The sequence below is a fragment of the Gorilla gorilla genome, chromosome 8, assembly GCF_029281585.2.
Source record: "Gorilla gorilla gorilla isolate KB3781 chromosome 8, NHGRI_mGorGor1-v2.1_pri, whole genome shotgun sequence".
NCBI classification, from domain to species: domain Eukaryota; kingdom Metazoa; phylum Chordata; class Mammalia; order Primates; family Hominidae; genus Gorilla; species Gorilla gorilla.
The window spans coordinates 118614000-118640138 of record NC_073232.2 but is presented as its reverse complement, the minus strand read 5'-3'; the positions used below and the strand labels follow the sequence as shown (position 1 = coordinate 118640138).

The 26139-nt window shown below is 37.2% G+C and overlaps 1 long non-coding RNA gene across 1 annotated transcript; it reads left to right on the top strand.

The window, feature by feature from the left end:
- Positions 1 to 1340: 1340 nt before the first annotated feature.
- Positions 1341 to 4388, top strand: LOC129524808 (uncharacterized). The gene is made up of 3 exons (XR_008668743.1): positions 1341 to 1582; positions 1745 to 1826; positions 4314 to 4388. It is a non-coding gene; the product is annotated as an uncharacterized lncRNA (long non-coding RNA).
- Positions 4389 to 26139: the final 21751 nt, after the last annotated feature.

Genomic DNA, 26139 nt, shown 5'->3' with positions numbered 1-26139 from the left:
GGAAAACTGAGTCTTGGTTAACATTTATTATACGCTTACTATGTGCCAATTTATATTTGTATGTCTCTACACAGATTACACAGTTTATTCTTTACAATTAATCCTATCAAGTGTGCATTATTATCATCACCACTTTACAGATGAGGAATGTGAGACAATGAGATGTTAGGCAATTTAGCCAAAGGCCAGACAGTTGAGATTCAAATCCAGGCCGTGTAGGAGCTGACAGTTGAATCCAGGCAGGTGAATTAAAATCTAAGCCAACCGTGAATCTTTGGCGTAGTGAAAGTAGGGCAGATTTTGTAACCAGTATGAACTGGAGCTGAGACCTGACTCTGCTACCCAGTAAAGGTCTGATCTTGGGAATTTAGCTCCCTCTTCAGTGAAGGTTGCATTTCAAAATAAGACAATAAGACCCAGGATTACGTGAATGTGGCTCAAGTTTCTTCCTCGCATTTTGGAACCCCATGAGGGTGATAATAGTACACCACACCAATAATTTCCTAAATCCTCTCCCAGAATCCTCCTGCCTTCTTTCCTATGCCCATTCTTTTTTTTTTCTTTTGTTTTTTTCTACACCCATTCTTGAAATGCAACAGATGAGGAGGGATGGAAAGGATATTGAGAGAGTCACGCCAAAATTCTTCTTAGTGGGCAAAAAGAAAGCTATAGTCTGTAGCACTCATCCATTATACGCTTTTGTTTGGTTACAACATTACTGTTATACATTTAGAGGCATCCACAGTATATATTTTGGAGACTCCAAAGGTTGAAAATGCTGCAATTTAAAAGTTGGCCCTCTTATATGAGAAACAAAAGTATGTAGACTCATGATAACTTTATGTGGCTTTCATATTAGACAATTCCTTCTAATGGAACTCATGTGGATAGGCAGGGATAACATTAAAGAACAAGATTCCTAATAGATTAGTTGAAGCTTGTCTGACCAAATATCAAGATGGGCTGTTTGGTTTAAACAGTAAAGCCTACGCTATTGTTTTGAGGTTTTGATATAGATGAGAGGATCTGTGTGAGATATATTGATGATTAATACCAACTTACTGAGTAACAACAGTGCTTTACTAAGTTTGGAATTAAGGTATAATTTCATCTTTACTCTTAAGTGATCCAATGAACAACTCATGAGTAAGCATTTTCTCTACGCCTCATGATAGCATCACTTTTAAGCCACATATATTGAGGAGGGACAGCTGGCAGCCAATGTATAATACCGTGTGCCTCATCTCTTCAAACCTTCACCTACTCACCACCTGTCAACAACTTATCTGCTTACTATTTCTATAATTTTATATTTTCTAGAATGTCACTTAAATTAATTCATCCAGTATGTAACTCTTCAGACTAGCTTATTTTATTTAACAATGACGTTTAAGATTCGTCTGTGTTTTCAGTGGTTTGATAGCATATTTCTTTTTATCATTAAATGTTAATATTCTACTGATGAGTGTTCCACTGAATAATAATATTTCATTGGACAGTAACTTACAGTATGTTTATCCATTCACCTATTGAATAACATCTCGGTTGCTTCCAGTTTGGGATCATTTTGGATAACGCTGCTGTAAGTTTTCTTGTACAGGTTTTTGTGTGGATGAATTTTTGAATTAGTTGGTTAAATACTTAGAAGGGCAACTGCTGGATCATATGCTAGGACTATGTTTAGCTTTCAAGACGCTGCAAAACTGTCTTCTAAAGTGGATGTACTATTTTGTATTTCCACCAGCAATGAATAAGAGTTCCTGTTGCTCCGCATCCTCCCCAGCAGTCGGTATTGTCAGATTTTTGGATTTGAGCCACTCTAATAGGTAGGTAATGATACCTTATTGTTGTTTTAATTTGTATTTCTTTAATGATGAGTTTTGAACATCTTCCAGTGTGCTTATTTCCCACCTGTATATTTTCTTTGATTAACTGTCTGGGTAGCTCTTTTGCCCATTCCAAAATGTGGGTTGTTTGTGTTCTGAATTTTGAGTGAGCACCTGTTTTTAATGTATAATTTCAAACTATAAATAAGAGTAGGGAGGACTATCTATATGAGCCTGGCACTCTGGCATGCATCATCTCATTTTTAGCCTCAACCTATTCCCATGAGGCAATATTATGTTTCTCTTTTCACACCTGAGAAGTCTGAGGTTAAGTGATAAAACCTAATTTTTAGGGGCTACAGAGCCAGTAAGAGGTAAGACAACCCTTTCTTAATAAAGTCTAAAAAGTAGTTTTTATAACCATCAGGCCTAACAGCCTTCTTTTTGTTACAAATATTTTTATATCCCGTTTACTCACAAAATGATATTCATAAATAGTATAACCTAATTTAAATACAAAATCAAGCAAATCAATATAAAACCTTGCATGTAATATGGAGGAAAAGTAAAAGGAAGGAGGAATAAGAGGAAAATAATGAAATAATATGTGTTTATATATTGAATACTTTTGCATGATTATATTAGGTACAATACTGATAATAAATAAACCCACTTATAGTAAATACATTTATTTGTAAGAATCCAGAAGCCTTTTCATACAATAGTCTCAGGAAGTTAGTAGAATTTAAACAAGAGTGTGCTAGAATAAAATCTAATGTTAGATTAACTATTAGCCAACTAGACTTACTTGAGAATTACACAAGAAGGAAAGATAATGCTTTGTGCAATAGGAAAACCATGCCAGGATAAATTTTAAAATCCAGAAATGAAGAAATAAAGTAACATGAAGTCTTTGCAAGCAAGAGGTATTCAAAAGTCATGCAGTGTGTGGCAAAAGTCTTTAATGGATAAAACTTCTTTATGCATTTCGGATGTTTAAAATACCCAGCTACTAGTTTCCAGTCATATGCTTCATTCATTGTAACAACTTAAATCATATTCCAATTTCTTTACTGCCTCATTCTAAAGCCATACAGTAATTGGTCTAATTTGTAATATGTAATTTGGGGATTACTGTGACATGCCAGGTTATAAAATTTAGGAACGTTTGGGACTATTTTGGAAATATTAATTTATGGCAATAGAAATGTCAAAAATTAGTGAAGTTCAGTGTTTAAATTTGCCAACTTGTGGCCTTGAATCAAATGGGTCTTATCTTTGGTAGCACGGGCACTTTATAAAATTAGTAAAATACATTAGCTAGAATAGAGTCAGATACTAAATATTTGGAGCAAAATTGGCCAAAAATTCTTTAAAATCATCTCTTTGGCTTTGCTTCATGAGTCCTTCAGCTGAAGATTACCCTTATAATAGTAATACTGAAGGATGGGATGTAGAAAAAGCATTGCTTTTACTTTCATAAACATCCAATACATATTAGTTTAGTTACTAAGAAATACGCTAAGTAGCCATGGAGGATAACTATATAATCAAAAAAAGTTCCCTTCTTTCAAATTTTTAACTTATTTGACTATAATCTGCAAGATTAAGTCAATGTGACATTCAAAATCTTAAAACGCCAGTATGACCTTGACATTTTTGAATTTATCTGAATTTTCTTGGCATCAATTTATATTTTCATCCTGGGTCACCTCTTGTGGTCATGCATTTTATAGATTTATTCCCTGTTCTATCAAACAAGTCTTGTGTTTATTATCATGCTAGCCAGATAAATTTTTATCATGCTAGCCAGATAAACAGACTAAAAGAGCAGTCAAGCTAGAGTGGGAGTGTAAGGGGTTCCAGGGATTTTGAGTCTGAGCAAGAAAAAAGATGTGGCCACGAGGTGGCAGCCGAAAATACAAGCTTTTTTTAGGTGACCCTTTGAGAAATTTGCATACAGGGGCCATGACAGGGGTGCCACCCAGAAAGGCAGGAAGGCAAAGAACTCCTAAGTGAAATACAGATCAGAAAGGGAGCACCTGTCTCCGTGATATCACTCAACAGCATGGGGAGACTCTGGGTCAGAGAGCTGCAAAATGCAGCAGTGGCATGGGGTATGTATAGAGAAGGGCTTAGCTTACCTATGACTAGCAGATGTTGGCAGAGTTTTGTGGGGTATGCAAAGCAAGCAGGCTCTAAATGGCTAAAAAATTCTGCTTATTATGGCCGAGTTGAAACAAATGGACATACAAAATTCAGGTTTGGTGCCACAAAGCTTTTAAGCTAATGGGTCTCATCCAGATGTGAAGAAATAAACAGCCCAGTGGCCAACGTACAGAGGCCAACTTTGGCTCTTTTCTATAAAAGGGAGGCCCTGTGACATGGTGAAAAGAAGGTGGGTTTGGAATCAGACAATCAGGATTTGAAATCCCTATTGTATTTCTTATTAGCTGTGTAACCTTTGTCTATTTCATTACCTTTAAGAACCTCAGATGTCTAATGTGGAACAAGGGGATCAAAATAGCCAACAAAAGCCTGGGATGAAGATTAAGCAAGGTAGCACATGCTGATCACCAGGTACATAGCTTATTATGTTCAATAAATATTAGTTGCTTTCATAATTCTTTTCCATACTTTGGGGTACATTATAATTCGAATACCGCTTGGATAATTTGAGTCTTGGATAACAGAATTTCACTGAAGGGTTTGCATGCAGGTAGTTTATTTTGAAAAGTGATCTCAGGGAACAGAAGTAAGGGGCTGAAGAGGGGGAATCAGGGAAAGAATAAAAGCTTATGTATAGATGTGCCCTATGGTCTGTTTTTGTAGTGATCTCCTGTGGTCTGAGTAGCAAATTGAATGTGCCACAAGATTACCCAGCAGACGGACAGAAGAAGAATGTATCTATGGATATCTCCCTTCATGCCGCCAAACTGATCGAGGGTTACTCTTTGGCATACTAACTCCTTCTCACTTCTAGGTTGCACATGTGTGAGTGCTGGGTGGTTTCCAGCAACTGTTCAACACTACCACTGCACACCCAGAGAGGCACAGGGGCAGAAAGCCATAGAAAATGCTGCCACTGAGGTAAGAAGTTTTGTAGTTACACCTCCATGACGTTGGTTGCTGCAGCAATGCTTGGAAGACAAGGTGGGTCCAGAGTTTGGAGAAGGGAAGGCACATGGCGTATTCAGTAGAGAATGACAAGGCAAACAAAAGTGAGATAATTAGTCCATAATGGGAAAGACCGTCTTGAAAAACATGGGTCATTTTTAATAAAACCATGAGCTAGTCCATTGATTTTTCAGCTCTGACATATAACATTTTTGTGAACTGCATGCTCTACAATTCTCTTTGATAATTTTTGAACAGAGCTAATTTTAGTTCTTTCCAATTGTCTTTCCAATTTCTCTGTAAACAAAGTGATAAACCACACTTTTCAGATTTTTCCAGTCCATTTAGATTCTTTGGGTTGCAAAAGACTAATGCTTTCTTATGTCATTTAAAGCATCAGTGATTATTTAACAAGATGCGCATGTGTAAAGATTCGGGGCACATTCTGAGACAGGCACATTTAATTTGTGCAAATTCCATTTTATTCGCTTTTCTATGAGAAGTGAAACATTTGAAATGCATGAGACATTTTTGTGACTATTCCACACTCAATTAGCATATTCCAGGAGTAACCATAAGCTGGAAAATGGAAATTTGCTATTTCCTTGGTCATTCTCCCTTCTAGTGAAAACATCACATGAAATCCTGGGGATTACAGAGTTTAAAGAAGCATAGTTATTTTTTTTCACACGAAATTTCTTACAAAACAAAATAGCCACTTCATCTAGTACTCAATGAAAGAAACCATGAACTGGTTCAAAGCTAGGAGAAAAATAATAATATTTGTGTCTATATTGCCATTCTCCCAAAGGATTTTTAAGGGAAATGATAACTTTATTCATTTTGGGTAAAATGTAATGCAACTGATGAGACAGATCAACAGGAGGGAAGAATCACTAGAAACCCCAGGGCCATTGAAACGTTTCAGTGCTTTTATTTTATTTTATTTTTTTGTTTGTTTGAGACAGAGTCTCGCTCTATCACCCAGGCTAGAGTGCAGCGGGGCGCGATTTCAGCTCACTGCAACTTCCGCCTCCTGGCTTCAAGCGATTCTCCCAAGTAGCTGAGACTACTGGCGCGTGCCACCATGCCCAGCTAATTGTTTGTATTTTTTAGTAGAGACGTGGTTTCACCATGTTAGCCAAGACGGTCTCAATCTCCTGACCAAGTGATCCGCCTGCCTCAGCCTCCCAAAGTGCTGGGATTATAGGTGTGAGCCACTGCACCTGGCCTTGTTTTGTTATTTTACATGTTCTATAAACTGATCTTTTTTTTCCCCTCAATGATGCTCTTTTTCCATAAGATTGGCTTACTCACAATTTTATATATTAGGACCTGTCATGGATTAAATTCTGTTTCAAGGTATTTTTTGATCATCCCTTTTTTAGGTAATGGCCTAATTTTCTGGTTTTGTTAGTTTGTTTTAGCTTAAATTCCCAAGAATCTACTTGACCCAGCCCGTGATTTATTTTTCAGGATTTAGCATTTCAATTGTTGCTCACCAGCCTGAAAATTTACTTTTGGGGGTATCATTGTCCCCCTAAATCCTATTATTCCTTGGGGATTGGGCAAGGGCATAGGATCTGCATAGAGTTTTGCAAACAACAAGTGAGGGCTATGGGTGAAACAGTTTCATGCAGAAAGGGGCTATGGTTCTGACAGGCAATCTAAGAACCGGTCCATTTCCCCAGTTATTTAGTACAAGGAGTATTCTCTACTTTAGTGAACAACAGCCAGCTACGTGCAGTCCTGTATATCATTCAGATAAAACTGCACTTGGAATTGAAGCTTCTTTAGGAATAATTTTGTATCTAAAGTTCCTTGCATTTGTCTTCTCCTATTCTTGTGTTTCAAGTTGTCTAATTTTCCTCAATCTGAAATAGCTATGATTTTTATGATTCTTATTCTCTATATTCTCACTTAACTTTCTTTTGATTATTAAATAAATAAACAACAATGAAACTCTTATTGTAAACTTCCTTGTGGACCAGTAGAACTGGAGAACTTAAATGTTGTATCATAATTAAAATTCCTTCTGTATTGTAATTAAAATTGCTAGACATTTTGAGAATATCGTAAGCTAAAGAGGACAAGGGCTTAGTTTCAATCAAGGACAAGGAAAAAATGTTTTGTGGTGACGGGGACATCAACATCTACTTGAAATCCAGCCATTTTGGGAAATATTTTGTTGGCTTTAATTAAGATGCATTTGTTCTATAGAGAAAGTTTTAAAGCATCCCCTCTTTAGACTATCATTCCGAAATAGTGAGAGAAATATTATTATTCATTATATATTAGCCAACTTCTTGAGGAATTTGTGCATATTTAAAGTGGACAATATATAAAAGAAAAAGCAAATGAGATGATATATGGAAAAGGAGAAAGAAGAAATTCATTAAAATTTAATTTCTATGATTTTTTCCACTCATTAGGCATGGATGAGCATGTTTTTATAGCACATATAATATTTTATAGCATTAAGTTAAATGGTTTCAGGTTTCATATAAATTATTTTATTCTGTAAGTGCTTCAGGACATAGCTCATTTCTGAGAAATGTGATCTCATTATGTTTTTAAATGACAGCACTATGTTCAGGTATTTTGCAAAATATATATTAATTAAATTTCCTGTATATTTCCAGCATGATCTATACCTTATAGACTATACCAAGATTTTCTCAGTCATTACAAAATATAATGTTGCAAAATTTCAATTTTTAAAATGTATTCATCCAACCATCCTCTCATCCTTAAACAATTACTAAATGCCCTTAATGAAGAGTAAAAGAACCTGTTTGTGTTTCAATAAGATGCAGAGATGAGTACAATAACCTTAAAGAGGAAGAAAACTATAAATGGTTATAATACAAATGAGTCTGTACTAAATGTCATAATAAAGGTAGCAATAACAAGATTTCTGAGTTGAATATTGAAGAAATTGCTAGGTGCATGATCAAGAAAAACTGCATGAGGAAATAGGCATTTGGGATGCTCCTCAAGGAAGAGGTAGGAAATTAAGGGGATTAAGGGATATTAGGCAAGGACGAAGAGACTATAGGCAAGAGCAATGGTACACTGAAGACGGAAGCATAAAACACTGGGGAAAATCCATAATAAACATAAAATTGTAAGAGGAAAATTCTGCACAATAGAGCTGAAAAGGAAGAATGAAGTATGAGTGTTGGGCACCTTGAATGCCAAGCTAAGGAGTTTTGGTATTTTCTTTGTTCAGTGGATGGGACATAAATAGGTTACCAGATGTTTCAGCAACTAATCTGCTACAAAAAGACACATAAGACATCTTCGAACTCTGAGTATGCAAAATGTGATTTATGTATTTATTCAACTACATCTTAAGAACAAATTTTTTCTCTGTGCAACTGAAATTGCCATCGAGAGGGGCAGCAAAGCCCCAAACACGGAAAAGATGAACTATTCTAAACAGCTACATCTTTTATATATTAATTTTTCTTCACAAATAGCTGGAGTAAAAGTCTTTCTTTATTGTTTGATCGAATGAATCACTGCAGAGCAAAACCACACTTCATGCTCTACAAGGTCAAATGCCCCTGAGAGGAACATCTCAGTGAAACTTCAAAACTGCTGTGTTTTCAGATCTTGGTTCTCAGGAGAATAGAGATAGGCAGGAGCAGGGGAAAGATGGTTGTTCTATGAACATTTGCAGACATTTCTCTCTGGTGGGTGCTCACACAGGGAGATCTGATGTTTGATATGAGTAGAAAAATACTAACTGCCATTAGCGAGGACATGTGGCATCATGTTGTCTGGGTTCCTCAATGAAGGATAAATGAAGAGATGCAAAGAATATTAGAAGCTCCAATAAAAGAAAATTAAGCACATTCAGAGTCGCACATTGAAAACTTATGAAATCAGAAGGGCTCTAAATAGCTTTGGTAAGAATAATGAGGAAACAGTATAATCAGTGTAACTCAGCTAAATGGATACTTTGCAAGCCAAATGCAGTATATAGAACTTAGAGACTCAGGGAGGCAGTCAATAAATATTCATTAATGATGCTAAGAATCAGAAGATGGTTTAAACTCATGAAATCAAGCATACATGTCTTTATTGTTGGAATTTTTCTAGATCTAGATAATTCCAGCCATTGCTTTTAGGTTCACATGGAAAAGCAAAATATGCTATTCTCTTTGGGCCTCAGTTTTCTCATTTGCAAAATAAAAGGTTTGGACAGAGATCAGAAAACTACAGCCCAAGGGCCAAATCTGACCCGTTGTCAGTCTTTATAAATAAATTTTTGTTAAATGTAGTCATGTCTATTTGTTTATGCATTGCCCATGGCCATTTTTGGGCTACCATAGCAGTTAGGTAGTTGCAACAGAGACTGAATGGCTTGCAAAGACAAAAATTTTTCCCTCTGTCCCTCAGAGTTTGATAACTACTGGACTGGATGATCTCTTAAGTCAGTTAAAACAATCCACAGTGTAAGAGTACATTCCAATGTTTATTAGAGCTGGAGTCTATTATTCAATTTATAAAGGAAAGACTTCCAAAATATGACACATTTGTGTTCTTGACAAACACTGGGTTAAGGGATTTGTGTGTGCACTTGCACAAACAATTAGCAAGTTCCTTAAAAGCCACAGACTCCTCTAAAGCAAAATAGATCCTAAATAACCATTCTTCTTTCTCTCACTGGGACTGCACAATTATTGCTGCATTCAACTTGATTAGTTGAGACTTCATTAACTTGAAATTTTCTACAATCCAGGGAGACTGGACTGCAATATACCATTATTGCTTTTTTTAAAAAAAAGGATTTGTTGAAGATGTACATAGTGAAAAATGGTTATGGGAAAGTATTTTACCCTACAAACTGAACCTCCTTAAAATATGAATTAAGTTGGTAATGACAATGTTTCCCCCCCAAATTTTCTGTTTGCTGTTGAAACAGATTCCAAAATATTCCCCCCTCCCCCATGAAAACCTCAGTTTGCCATTTGAATTGAAGACTTAATGGTCTATTATTTTGATTGAAACGATCTGGGTCCCAATTGCAGGGCTGAAAGTTCATCAGGTTTCTTAATTTCTTTAAGTCTCATCTACCCCAAATTTCTTGATCCTCCTCCCATCAAGTGGTGGGGACTATGTACCTTCCCTTTGAGTCTGGGTGGCTTGTGACTCTTCAATCAATAGAGTATGACAGATTTCACTTAGCATAGCATCCTCCAAGCTCATCCATGTTGTCACAAATGGCAAGTTTTCCTCCCTTTTTATGGCTGATGTTGATTAATTTGATTGTGGTAACCATTACATGTACACATCTATGACATCATCAGGTCTTGCACCTTGAATATATACAATTTTTATTTGTCAATTATTCTTCAGTAAAGCTGGAAAAAAATAGGGTGTGGCAGAAGTAGGTATGGTCACAGAAGATGATGCAGTTTCTGCCTTAGTCTCTGGAATACTTGCACCTGGGTCTCTGAGCCACCAGGTCAGAAGTCTGACAACACTGAGGTGTGGACATGCTGCAAGGAAGGCAAGCCACTCAGCAGTCTTGGTTTTCAAGTCTTTTCTGCCTTGATGCCCAATGTGAGAGCAAAGGAGATCGCAGGTGATTCCTTCCTTCAAGCCTTGAGTGGCCCGAGCCTTCAAGCCTTCCCAGACTTGATTCCAGACTTTGGAGAACCAAGAAAAGCCATCCCCGGAAATAATAAAATATGAAATAAATAATAAAATGTTTGTAGTTTTAAACTACTACATTTTGGGGGTAGTTTGCTTAGCAACAGCAATAATAAAACTGTTCTGCCATCTACAAAAGAGAAACAATATTAATCAGTGTGATACAACTGTGTTGGGAAGACCAAACAAAATTGTAAATAAAATGCTACAATGCCTGATCTATCATAAGCAGTAAATTATAGCTATTCATACACATTTCCTGAAAATGATAATTTAATTTAATTCTACTTTTATTCATTGTGACTAGGTTCTATATTCCTTTTACTGTTTCTCTATAGTACCCACGTATCCAGTCTCACTACCACAAAAATAGAAGCTATGAATTTTGAAAGATCAAGCTCAGACATTCAATAAAGCAGACTGATTCCTAAAAGATATGTATATAATAGGAAACTAGAATCCAGATAAAAAGTTCATATAAATTATTATTTTTTTTTACCAATTTATTGGAATAAACATTTATAAAATGCCTACAATGTGCCAGACCCTCTGATACAGCTCATGATAAACATCCATGGGGAAAATGTCTGCTTTGCCTTTGACCTAACACAATAGTTGCTGTAGTTCCTTATTTAGTAACACCACCCTTTTTGGCTAGGAGTTAGTGATCCATCATCTTTCATCTTCTCAGATCTGACAGACACTGGCATACACCATAAGACCATAAATGATCACCAAATCTCAGGACTTTCTCTCATTGAGGATTCAGATCAAAATGTCTCCTTGAAGTTTATCCTGCTCTTTTGGCTTGTCAATAAACACAGTGCTGTAGAGTTTGTGTGGCAGATACCATGGGTGAGAAGCATGAAATTCAAATGCACAGTGAATTGAAGTGACATTTTTTTATCCAAAGCAATTCCATTCAAAGCCACATCATTTCAGAAGGGCACCAGTACTGATGATAACAACTGTGCATTGAGACTACTCTGAGTAGACAAATTGTCTTGCATTTTAGCTAATGAACAAGCACTGTGGTAAACAGTTCTTTGCTTCAGGGTCATAATTCAACTTGCTATTTGCTCCTTTGGGCATTCATACAGGGTTTGTTAAATTAGGCAGTAATTTTTGATTATGTGCTGCCATCCTAATGGTTATGATCTTTTGCAGAACTCTTAACAGATTACAGTGGGATGGGACTGCAGAGATATACTAGGAACTCAAGGGAAGGTAGAATTAAGACGCAATTTGTTGGCCAAGAGGCCTCCATCTTCTTTACCCTGCAGACATTAGAAGAAATAAAAGACAATGTTGGATTGGTGGGGGGTGATGGTAGTTTGGGGTCGATTAAGTGCCAAGCATTGTTATAGACACTCCATGTACATTTTCCCGTTTAATCTTCATGATAACTCTGCAAGGGAAGTACTTACATTTCATTATCTAGAAGAGGAAAGTGAGGTATAAATTAAAGGACTTGCTCAATGTGAAAAGAATTATGACTTTCTGAAGTGTGAGGTTATAGCTGTCTCACAGGCAGAGCTGTTTAAGTCCATAAGTCAAATGGTTAAACAGTAGGCATAAATCTCTCTACGATAGTTTTAGAGTATTGATACATAGTTTTAAATAATCCTTAAACACATTATAAAATTAGTGCATACTTAATTAGGAAAATGGGAAGACAGTAGCTAATAAAGAGTTAAACTGATACTACCTTTAATCCTACTACCTAGAAATAAGCATTGATAAGATTCTGATGGACTATGTTTACTTATAACATTTTTGCTATGATTTTGACCTAAAAAGTCTCCCCCTCTTATACTACAAGTAATACACTTATTTATGAAAGGCAGAAATGTATAAAGAAAGAAGTAAAAATCACAAAGAATTTCACACAATCCAGATATATTACATGTAGGGAAATTTTCATACAAAACATACCTGTATACTTATATGTATATGTTCATGTATAAGTACACAATTTAAATATATTAATTTATATTTTCTACAAAATTGGCATCATATCCTTTATACAATTGTATATGCTTATAAAACTACTGTCATTGTCTTGCTAGGGAAATTATCTATTTAAATCAGATTTATTAGGGGAGAGGAAGAGGAAGAGGAAGAGAAAAGGTAGAAAAGGAAAGAGAGAAGGTGGGGAGGGTTGGAAAGGAAGGGAGTGGGGAATGAGAGAGAAAGGGACTAGTCTTTAGTTGTGTAAGTTCTGACTCTATCAGCCTTTAGTATAAATGCAATAATTCGTCTTCATCTATGTTTTTCTATTTCAGTCTCTATTGTACATCATTATCAAAGACTATTATTAGGAACAAATTTATATTGCATTTAACAGCAGAGAGCCGATTTATAAGTCTTGTACTCATAGGACATCTCCTAATATCACCATTCTCATACCATCTCCATCCTAATCATCACTGTCATCATTATCTAACACCCATTGAGTGCTCAACCCTGCCAGTTCTTCAGATTTTATGTAAGATATGACACTTAATTCTTACCACCTTCTAAAGTAGGGGCAATATTTAATTTCATTTTGCAGATGAGAGATCTGAGATCGAGAACTATTAGATACATTTCCCAAAGTCTCACCACTAGGAAATAGTGCTGAGATTTGAATCTAGGTTTTCTGACTCCTAAGGCCATGATTCCAGTTCTGAAAATTATACTATACTGATCAGCTTGATCAAAAGTTGGGATCATAGCTGCGGTATTTGCCATACAGATTGACAGTAGAGTCACAGGTCACAGAAAGATAGAATTGTCACATTTTAGAAATGGAAAGAATCTTGGTTGATAGCCTAAGGTTCAAATGTTAAATGTGAAGAAAATAGAAGCCAGAAAAGTGAAAATACCTTGCCGAAAATCACCTAGCAGGCTGAAGACTTATCCCACATGACTTTTAGATCAGTGCCCTGTAAACAGAAAAGCAAACCAGAACATACAATGGGAGGAAGGTCAGTGCTCTGAACCGATAGCACTGAGACCATTTCCAAGTCCAACCATGTCATGTCGTAAGCTTGTCATGTGACCTTAGTCTAGATATTTAATCTCTCAAAAATCTGTTTCTATTTTTCCTTTTCTTTTATTTTTCTTGTTGAAAGAATGGGGGTTAGAATAAGTGACACTCAAAGGCAAAGGCTAAAATACAGGCTTTCACCCCTGAATGTGAAGTTCAACTTCAGCATCTGTGGGTAGCTCTTCTTTTTATTTATTTATTTATTTATTTATTTTTTAATTATACTTTAAGTTTTAGGGTACATGTGCACATTGTGCAGGTTAGTTACATATGTATACATGTGCCATGCTGGTGCACTGCACCCACTAACTCGTCATCTAGCATTAGGTATATCTCCCAATGCTATCCCTCCCCCCTCCCCCAACCCCACCACAGTCCCCAGAGTGTGATATTCCCCTTCCTGTGTCCATGTGATCTCATTGTTCAGTTCCCACCTATGAGTGAGAATATGCGGTGTTTGGTTTTTTGTTCTTGCGATAGTTTACAAGCTCTTCTTACCTTGGGTAAGACACTTGGCCTCTCCAACCCTCATTTACCCTAACTTTAAAATAGTGATAAGAAGAGTCCCTCCTCAGGGATTGATGTGAGGATAAATTGAGATAATCTAAACAAAATGCCTAGCTCATCATATGTACTCAATAAATGATAGTTATCTAAAGATCCTTTAGGCTCTAAAATTAAGTGTTACAAATCAGTAAATACTCACTGGCTATCTACCATGGCCCAAGGTCACCTACCAATACCAACTTTGAAATGTACATTGCTTAACAGAAACTTTTTGTTTTAACTTCCCTGAATGTTAGGTCTTTGAGTTTAAAAAGTAATGTTCCCTTCAAGCTTTCTAGGATCGTGCAGAGAGAAGCAAAGAGGGGGAGTAAACACACACAGAGACCATTTTGCTATATGCCTTTCACAAGTTTAAATACTTTAAGTCTGAACTGGCTCTTTTCTCTCTTACAATTTCTATTTGAAACCTCTTCATTTTAAGTGTCGTATACATATTTATGGATGGTTTTATTTTCCTGGATCTCTTCTAGTTCAACTCTTGCTTTTTCAAAACAAAAAGCAAGGAGGTATACTTTTGTAACTATTTTCAGGAAGTAAGAGCTACTTCCTGAGAATGTGGCAGGCTTCACTGATACCATTTCAACATTCTAGAGTTTGGATACATTTTATACTACAGTTTTGCCTCCGAGTGGCATTGTTCTTTTCTTCTCAATTACATAAAGTACTGGCATATATTGATGTATTGACCATATCTAATTATTCCTTTCAGCTTTGTTCACAAATACTAAAAGAAAAACAATGCAGTTATCATTTCTATGTCCATCCTTAAAAGACCCATCAATACTTAATTCTTAGGTTTTGAGTGTTCGTAAGTTTTTCTTAAGTCTTTCATTCATCTCAAAGTATCCCTTGGTGATTCAGACATGTTGGAAGTGTGGCACATGAGGTTGAATTGCCTCCTTAAATTAAGGCATACCTCTGAATACTAGAAATTTATGAAGAGAAATTTATTTGCCTCTGTTACATCAAAGTGATTAACAGGTTCACTAAGCAAGGTTAGGTGACAAAATGCTGACAGTGTGACACTATTCCCTCTGCCCAAACATATTAAATGGCTTCCATTACATATGACAAAATATACAAAGTGCCTAATGTGTGGTAGCCACTTTGATAGAGTTAGGCTATTTCAGGTGGTGAGAACAGAGATTGACTAAGGGGATGGGATCAATTTTGAGGATACAAGAGGAGGTCAGGATGCTCAGGAAGCCATGTCAGCAACCCTTTGGTGATTTTTTATTTATACAGACTATCCTGCGCTTCCCAGTCTACTTCTATAGCAATTTCTAATATTCGTTTCACTTATTAGTACACACCTTATACCAGCTACTGTGTCATGCGTTTTTTTGCATTTACGTAACCTTGCCTTCAAATACCCTAAGACAGAGCTTCTGATGGGCTTCGTTAATGTCTCAGTATGTAATATTGAATGTCCTTTGGGGCCGAGGTTTTGTGTGTGTGTGTGTGTGTGTGTGTGTGTGTGTGTGTGTGTGTTGTGTGTGTGTGTGTGTTGAGACAGAGTCTCACTCTGTTGCCCAGGCTGGAGTGCAATGGCATTATCTCAGCTCACTGCAACTTCCACCTCCCGGGTTCAAGCGATTCTCCTGCCTCAGCCTCCTGAGTAGCTGGGATTACAGGCTCCTGCCACTACGCCCGGCTAATTTTTGTATTTTTAGTAGAGACAAGGTTTCACCATGTTGGCCAGGCTGGTCTTGACCTCCTGACCTGGTGATCCACCCAACCTCGGCCTCCCAAAGTGCTGGGATTATAGGCGTAAGCCACTGCGTCCGGCCGGGGCTGACTTCTTATCCCAGGAGATCACAAAGCTAGAGTCCTGTCTGTAGATAACTTATTTTGGCTCAGGATGTGAATCAGTAGATAGCTGTATGATTGTGTGACAAAGTATCCTTTAGATCAATAAACCTCTTTATCTGTCTTAATGGACAGGAACCACATAACAAATAGGCACATCAAAGCTTCTTTCTGATTAGGGCAAAAAGGGAAAAATTGTAGGTACTATTACCAGTAGTACAAGTGTTATTATTATCACAGTAGCTAATAGTTATTATTACATCAGCTAATTATATCAGTCACTTTTTATATGGAAACCTTTCTTTTCTATGTAGATGAAACTTACTGACATATGTTTATGTCATTATATCTTCACAGAAAAAACCTAAGGGAGAAATGTATGCTTGCTTTCTACTAGTAATTAAAGAGTTGGGGCTTTAGGAGATACTTGGGTTTACTGCAAGTAAGCTGTTCTGATTTGGGGAGAGCAGAATGGAGGGGGTGACTAAAACTACATCTGAAGACAAAAATCTAGTGGAAGCAGCGTCTTTATTTTGCAATGTGTTCACTTGAATTTACCACACAAAAATAATTTCTTCTGAAAAGAATGTGAGTTCATTAAATATGCATAACCTTTTTCTTTTCTTTCTTTTTTTTATTTCTTGAAAGCTTCTATTGCTTTGGATGTCAAATGCACCTAATTAGTATAAGCTGATATGTGAATCTTATTCCCCTTCTTAAGACAAGAGGGAAAAAGTCTCATTTGTATAAAATTTAGAGTTGTGAATTTTAAAGCATGGTTAAAAAATAAAATCATACATCTTAATTAAACTAAAAAGTTTATTTGTAGAATGACAGATAAAATTGACTTTTTTTAGCAATACAATTTTGTGTGATGTAATAGAAAGTACTTTTGAAAACAAGTCAGGATATCTGAATGCTGGCTCAAACTCTCACTATTTCTGGGATATTGGGTAAGTTATTTAAACTTTGTTGTTTTGATTTAAGTTTCCTCATCTGCAAAATGATGTATTTTGATTAAATGATTTCTATTTTCTCCAAAAAGGTTTGGAAATGCGTGGTATTATATACATATGATCTATTTACATCAATGTTCCTCTCTATTACAATCACAAATGTAACATAAAAATCATGAAAACTTACCAAGAACTTAAGTTTCTAATCAAGAATATTGAATTTATATGATTGCGTGTATTCAGACATTCAATAGGGATTTGGGAAAACATTTAGCTCCTGATACATATTGTTAGGTTTTAAAGGGAAGGCAAGGGTTAAAGAAAGACACACACACACACACACACACACACACACACACAGGGAGAGAGAGAGAGAGAGAGAGAGAGAGAGAGAGAGAGAGAGAGAGAGAGAGAAAGTGGCTCAACAGCAAATGCAGGCTTTCTGCCCAGGATAAAACCTGCAGAAGTGGGGGACCAGCCTAATGCCAGAGCCCACCGCTGCTTACAGGCTGGGGGTACTTATAGGTATGGGCAGGAGGGGTCTTGGCAGTATGGCTTGCTGCCCAGCAGGATACTAATAAGATGTTCCATGATGAAGTGGTTCTGGGCCTTGTTCCAGTGGGATGTCATCGTGGTGTTCCTTGGATCTTTGTCCAGCAGGATATGATAGGGATGTTTCTTTTGTTGGGCCTTTGTCTGCCTTGTGTTCAGGTGGTTAGGCAGGAGATTTCTCATGGCCCGAACCCCCGTGAAATGTTTAACTTTGACTAAGGTCTGCAAAATGGCAGGGAGCTTACAAAATGGTGCAGTTTGGACTAACACATATCAGTATCTTTCCGGTACTTTCATATTTCTTTCTAGCAAGGCTTCTTCAAATATTGAGCCAATTAACTGAATTTTGGAACAAAGATACCATTTAGCCCACCAAATCTAGAAATAACATTCTCTCTACAAATTGTATCCTGAGTCCATTTATGACTTTCTACCCTTGCTCCACAATTCCTCCTCCACCTGCACAACTCACGGATATACAGGAGGTTTTGTAGCAACATCGAATGATGAAGATCAGCTCTCACACGACAAAGTTTCAAGCATTTTGCAAATTCTAACCAGAAGAAAAAAAAATCCCCAAAACTTTAGCAATTGCTGTGCTCCCTTAAGGATGAAGATGACAGCTGTTTTAACAGCTGGAAAGTCATGTCTTCTGACAGCTCAGCAAAAGAGCTGTAGACTGCTGAACATATCAGAAAGAAAGTGTGCGTGAGCAAGCTGTCTTAGAACTTCTACAAGACAAATTGATCTAACAGCTCTGCTCCTCTGAATAGTTTATAACCAGAAACTGTCAGCAGGTTGGATCCAATACCTGGGAACATTGCCAGCTCTCCATTACTCTGAAGTCCCTCCTAGGGTCTCAGATTAGGAATGCTTTAAGGGGAATGAAAGTTCTTACTTGATAATTAGTGTTACTGATCTGAAAAAACATAATACCTGATCAGTTGTATTTAATGAAAGCTGACTGAAATGCTACATGGGCAAGGGGAAGGAGAGAGGCTCTTGAAAGATTTTATAGAAAAAGTTATAGGCTAAGAAAAAAGGAAATACATACGGTTAATTACTGTTAAGAGTAATATGAATTGTTTTGCCCAATTTCCAGCATGAAAGCATAACATTTTCAATTATTGTCTCAATATAGTTTCTAAGATATGATTCGTTTGTTCATTCATTCATTCATGCTTTCCATGTGCTTATTGAGCACTTACTATATCAATCATCTACTATATGTTAACACTAGGTTAGATGCTGAAACGTATATTACCTACCCTCATGAAACTTGCTAGGGAGACAATTATTAATCAAAGAATTCTAGTGAATAGTATGTGCAAATGTCTATAAGCACAACAAAGAAAACCCCCCAAAACCCCAATAAATTGAAAGAAAGAATAGTGGTGCATAAGTGTGTAGGCAAGAGCAAGTCAAGACTTTGTAGGCCACATAAACTTTAGACTTTACCTTAAACATAGAAGCTTTGGAAGCCTCAAACAAGAGGGAAAATGAGACATGATTAGAGTTTCCTTTATCACTGATCTTTTGGCAACAGAATGGAGATTTGCAGAAGTGCTTGCAAGACATGATGGAGAACTGACTTCAGAATATAAGTTAAGAAACTATTGCTGTGGTCAGGAAAGGAGATGATACTGATGACGTGGCCAGTTGTGGGAATATAGAGAGGTAAACAGATTTGAGAGACAAGGAAGTAGAATGCATGGGATCTGGCTATCCATTCAGGCCATTGTGCATAAGGAACAATCCGAATTATTAATTTTCTCAAATCTATGATAATTTGAAAGCAATATTTTACTGAGTTAATAGAAGCAGCTACAAAGTAGTACTAATTTATTTCACCCCTACTTTTGTGTGTGTGTGTGAGCGTGTGTGTATAAAGTATAAAAATAGAGGAAAGGATGGTCCATGATGTTCAATTATATATTTTATCATAATCATGATATAATTAACTATATGTGTCTATATATGTATGTCTATGTGTGTGTGTGTATACAGAAATGCACATATAGTTATTTAACTATATATTATTTAAATTTCTACAGTTGTATAGAAAATAATATATATTTATAGATAAATATTATAAAATTATATAATAATTCAGTTATATATGTAATTCAAGCTTCACAAAGGGCCAAGAATAATTAAATAATTATATATACACATGTATTTATATACAGATACAATTATTTAGTTATTTTTGGTGCTTAATGTAGCTTATATAAAAGCTGATGGTTTCAACACAATGATAAAAGAATTATCTTCAAAATGCATATTCAATATCAACTGTTTCTTATTCCTCTATAGTAGAGATTGAAAAATTATAGACTATGCTCCAAATTTAGCTCATGTCTTGCTCTTTTAAAAAAGGGTTAATTAGAACACAGATATACTCCCTTAACTTTACATATTATCTATAACTACTGTTTAATTACAATAGCAATGTTGAGTAGCTGTGATAGAGAATATATGGCTCACAAGTCCAAAATATTTATTATCTAGCTTTTTACAGAAAAAGTTTGTCAATCTCTGCTCTATTGGTACATAAACTAATCCTATAATATTAGACTGTTGATTAGAACACTTCTTTCTGTATATTTTACAGCATAGAAAATGAATTTCATTGTGGGATTGTGAATTTTTAAAATATTCATAAAAATCCTCATAGCATTAAAGGATTTAGAAAGATGTATTTACCACTGAGAAATAGTTACTACAAAGGAAATAATAATTACATTAGCCAGACGCATTTTAAAAATTATGATTCCCTTCAGAAATCTGAAGAAATGGATAACTTTTATAGGCTTTGGTGTTACTTTTGGATGCCAAATTCTATAAGGGTCCATCCATCTCATACTTAAGAATTTCAAAGACTGTATTGAATATGGCATACTGAAATGTTTACATATTTGTAAAATAGATAAATTGAGCCAAATAAATATTTGCCAGTATTTTGCATTTGGAACAGTGAGTAGATCACCAGTTACCTAAATTATAGGTTAAATAAATATATAGACTTCTCTCTCCCATTCCCACCTAGCCAAAACTGAATTACACATTTTCGGTGTATATTGATAGCTGCTGGAGTCTTTCTGATGCTACTTAGATATCACATGGCAAAAAAGAGAGGCTTTTAAATTTTTTTCCTGAAGTCCTTTCATCCTGATTGCTTGTTATAAAACTATTAGCCAATGTCAAATCAATTTGACTGGATTCCTACAAAAATAAAGTTTAGGTTCAAATTAACTTTTCACCAAATGATTTTCACAAAGCATGAAATTATCTCAGTGCTGCGAATCACCAACTAAAATTACACCCTTGTCAAAATTTTCCTAATTAGTCATTACTCACAGCAACTGGCTCTTTTTTTCTTTCCTTTACACAACTGGAGCTATTTGCACTGAGAGAGGATGGTGCTTCTGCTAACCGATTGTTACTGGAAACTAGCCCTGTGAATAGATCCCCTTGCAGCTGAGAAATTCCTCGTGGGATGTGTTAAGCATATCCTTGACAACAACAGCAGTGATAGCCACATTCCCCTTGTGAGAAAGTACCATGGCAGAGTCGTTAGAAAGTTCTAGCAACATGCCTCCTGTAAGCTATACACCATATATCAATAGCTCTCTTAAAAGACAGTTGTCTTCCCAAAGGAGAGAGAGTCTGAGTGTTCTCTGTACTTGCATCATCCTTGGTGTTCTTTATTCTTCAATATCCTTGGTGACCTAATACAAAACTGTTCATTTTTTAACATTATGAATATAGGCATTTTTCTGTATGTGGCTATACACATATGTACTAATTTCTTTCACACCTGCTTTCGTGTGTGTGTGTGTATCTGTATAAACACTGTGTTTATATCCACATGAAGTTCCTCCTAGGATATATATACATATCCCATCCCTTATACTATATTTTTTTTGTTTGCTTGTTTGTTTTGAGATGGTCTCACTCTGTCGCCCAGGGTAGAGTGCAGTGGCACCATCTTGGCTTACAGCAACCTCCACCTCCTGGGTTCAATAAATTCTCCTGTCTCAGCCTCCCAAGCAGCTGGGATTAGAGGTACCCAGCTAATTTTTGTACTTTTAGTAGAGATGGAGTTTCATCATATTGACCGGGCTGGTCTCAAACTCCTGACCTCAGGTGATCCTCCTGCCTCAGCCTCCCAAAGTGCTGGGATTATTGGAGTGAGCCCCCATGCCTGGTCTATATTATATATTTGCATGAGAGCTGGGATATGTATGTGTGTGTGTGTGTATATATATATATCTTAGTTATTGTGTAATTTCTCAGCTGCAAGGAGATCTACTCACAGGGCTGGTTTCCAGTAACAATTGATTAGCAGAAGTATCATCCTCCCTCAATGCAAATAGGACCAGTTGTGTAAAGAGGAATAAAAAGAGCCAAAAAACAAAAAAACAAAAAAACAAAAACAAAAAAAAAACAGAGCCACGAGATAAATTAAGACAAAAATATGGCTTTTAGAATTCTGAGTACACAGTATAAAGAATTACATACAATACTTTGTACATATTCTTCAGTGGAGGCAAGTAGATCCTTTCCTCAAACTTAAAGATTAATTCTCTCCTATTCCATCAGATCTTAATTTTATTTGCTATTTGTCATTGAAATGGAGGAGAGATTATTTCACAATGTATCAAGGTCTTACTAAGCAAAAAAAAAAATTGTCTCTGTATTTCCATTCCTTTCTTCAATCATCAAACACCTGATAGAAGCCATCCTTGAGGATGCAAAAGTGAATTCAGACTTTTTTTCTGATATGATTAACAATTAGCCAGGTGCAAAAGGTAGAAGGAGCGTTAATCAGGCAGAAGGGACCACATGTGCAAAAGCTTGAGGTGAAAAGAGAGCTCAATGAATTTTATATGTGCCTTGAATAAAAATCCAGACCCTTAAAGGGGCCTGCAAAGTCTTGGATCATCAAGCCCCTCCATCCTTCCTGACATGATATTATTCTACTTTCCATTTCATGATCTGTGATGGTTAATATTAAGCGTCAACTTGTTGGGATTGTACCTGGCTGTTTCCGGGTGTTGCCAGCAGAGATTAACATTTGAGTCAGTGGACTGGGAGAAGAAGTCCGACCCTCCGGAAGGCCCACCCACAATGTGGGTGGGCACCATCCAATTGGCTGCCACAGTGGCTAGAAAAAGGCAGAAGAAGGTAGAAGAAGGCGACTTGCTGTGTCTACCAGCCTTCATGTTTCTCCCATGCTGGATGCTTCCTGCCTTCAAACAACAGACTCCAGGTTTTTCGGCTTTTGAAGTCTTGACTTACACCAATAGTTTGCCAGGGGCTCTTAAGGCTTTTGGCCACAGACTGCGGGCTGCACTGTCAGCTTCCCTACTTTTGAGGTTTTGGGACTCGGATTGAGGCACTACTGGCTTCCTTGCTCCTAAATTTGCAGACGCCTATCGTGGGACTTCACCTTGTGATCATGTGAGTCAATTCTCCTTAATAAACTCCCTTTCATATATACACATGTCCTATTAGTTCTGTCCCTCTGGAGAACCCTAATGAGACAGAAGAGTTCCCTGGACCCCTTCACTGGACTTGCATCAGGGTCGTGGCTTGCTTACTGAACCACTGCGCCCAAACCCCTTATGGGAGGGGGAGCACCCAGGCAAGCAGGTGCCGTGGCTGGGGTGAGCTTTGGGCTCCAGCCCCACGGTAGTATCTACAGGTGTGTTACAATTAATGCTCTTTCAGTAGTTGCCATCTGCAGGTGGCTATGTGTTAACCAGCTCAGTGGAGAGTCAAGGTGACAAGTCTGTTACACCCTGCCCTCTTTGTACCCGGGTCCTTGTCCGGTGTCCAGGAAGAATCAGGTCTCATGTACTTGAAGGACGGTGAATGCAGAGGTTTTACTGAGTGATGGAGGTGGCTCTCAGTGGGTTGGATGGTGAGCTGGAAAGGGGATGGAGTGGGAAAAGGGTGATCATTCCCTGAAGCCTGGCCGCTCCTCGTTGGTTAAGCCGCATCTATCTGTAATCTCCCACACTCAGTTGACTCTTCTCTCAACATTCAGCTGCTTGTCTCTTCTCTCCTTCTCTGCCCTGTTGCTCTGCCACTCTTCCATTCCCCTGCTCATGGAGCCTGGGGTTTGGGGTTCTTATGGGCACAGGATAGGGGGCGGGGTGGGCCAGAGTGGTCTTGGAAAGGGCAACATTCAGGCATGAAAACAGGAATGGCTGTTCTCATTTAGGGCTGCGGGCCCAGGCTTGAAGGTGGAGCCCTCGCCGGGGACCCCGCCCTCCTGCCTCCTGTCCATATCGCTAATACTTGACCTATGCATTTTATCCAGGCTTTTGACAAGGCGGGTTCCTTCTTAAACTTTAGATCTATACTTAACTATCACTTGTTCAGTAAGCCCTAAACCCACCCCAGGCTAACTCCTACTTCATTATTCTGTTACCACACCTTCTTTATTTCATCATTCTTGCTACGTGCCATAATTCTCTCCTATTCCATCAGATCTTAATTTTATTTGCTATTTGTCATTGAATTCTGAGTACACTGTGTACTCAGAATTCTAAAAGCCATATTTTGGTCTTAATTTGTCTTGTGGCTTTTTTTTTTTTTTTTTGGCTCTTTTTATTCCGCTTTACACAACTGGTGCTATTTGCATTCAGGGAGGATGATACTTCTGCTAATCAACTGTTACTGGAAACTAGCCCTATGAATAGATCTCCTTGTAGCTGAGGAATTCCTCAATAACTAAGATACATATATATATATATATATATATATATATATATACACACACACACACGTATATATTTTATATATATATATATACACACACACATATATATTATATATATGGCAACAGGTTCCTAGGGTGTATGTGTATATACATACACACACACACACACACACACACACGCACACACACACACATATACATATATCCCAGCTCTCATACAAACATATAGTATGGGCCAGGCACGGGGGCTCATGCCAATAATCCCAACATTTTGGGAGGCCGAGGCGGGAGGATCACCTGAGGTCAGGAGTTTGAGACCGGCCTGGCCAATATGAGGAAACCCCATCTCTACTAAAAATACAAAAATTAGCTGGGTACCTGTAATCCCAGCTGGTTGGGAGGCTGAGACAGGAGAATTTCTTGAACCCAGGAGGCAGAGATTGCAGTAAGCCAAGATGGTGCCGCTGCACTCTACCCTAGGCGACAGAGTGAGACTCCATCTCAAACAAGCAAACAAAATATTTAGTATGTGGGATGGGATATCTATCTATCTATATATATATATATCCTAGGAGGAACTTTATTTGGTTATTAATTAACTTATTGTCTTTCTTTATTTGGTTATTAGTTATTGTCTTTCTCACCCATATGGACTTTAATTGCCATTACAACTGTGTTCCCAGGGCCTAGCACAGTGCTTGGTTCGTGGTAGAAATATAATGTAGTAAATACTTTAAAAATGCACATTCTGAAAATCTACTGGACAAAATCCAATGATAATGCTGGACAGTTAATCAGAAGTCAACTCATGTAGGCCATAAAGACCTTGTCAATAAGGACTTTAAAGTTTATTTTAAGAGCAATAGGGAGTTGTGGATAGTTCTAATCTGGGGTTAAACTATTGAACTACATGAACCATCCTTTCCTCTTTTTTTTACTTTTTTTTGTAGTGCCATAGTACCTTCCTGTTGTTGAAGTTTTCCTTCGATTTCCGACCAAGAATCAACCACCCCCTGCTGTGTGACTCTTATAACAATACTCTACTGTTAAAATTATTTTTCTTAGGTGTGTGTACTATAAGATTCTGAGCAACAAGAGAGTAATGAACATTTTATTCCCTGTGTCACACATAGTGCCTGCTCAAGAGCTGGTGCTCAGTATTTACAAAATGACAAACCAATAGAACAGAGAAAATCTGGATACTTGGTACTATAGAAGTGGGAGGGTTGGAGGACTGTGGTTTTTGGCTAAGTTTCCTTGGACAATAGAGTTTAGAATCATTATTACTGCCAAGACATATTTTTAATTTGTGTACTACTGACTTGGTGAGGGTTAGCTTAAGAGACAAGTTCATTGCTAAGGAAGTCAAGGCTTTGTAATGAAAAATGCCACCTTATTAGTTGCAATGGAAACAATACTCTATTTCCCTCATTATTTCTGCACCAATAATTTTGCCCTCTTACTAACATGTGCTGATAGTTCCAAGATCTTTTAGTGTGGTAAGGTTCACCCTCATCCATGGCTGGTATTACAGGCTGTAGTTGCTCATCTCTGTATTTAAGAGGAAAAAGGCCTCCTTGTTTCCTTGAGTATCTGTGACTTAGTGCATTTGTATGCTGCAATAGCATACCCCAAAATCAGCCCAATTTTGAATAGGTCAGGGTGGCTCAGACTTATGAAGATCATCTCCTATAAGGCAGAGATTGATAACTGGTTGGCTCTTTGGCTGGCTCTGAAGAGTCTATGGTTTCTATCGCATTGTGCGACTATAGCACAAAGGGCATGTTTATTGTTGATAGTTTATGGTAAAAATATAATACAAATGTAATTGAATAAAGGTTTTTTTTTTTAGACAGAGTCTTGCTTTGTCACCAGGCTGGAGTG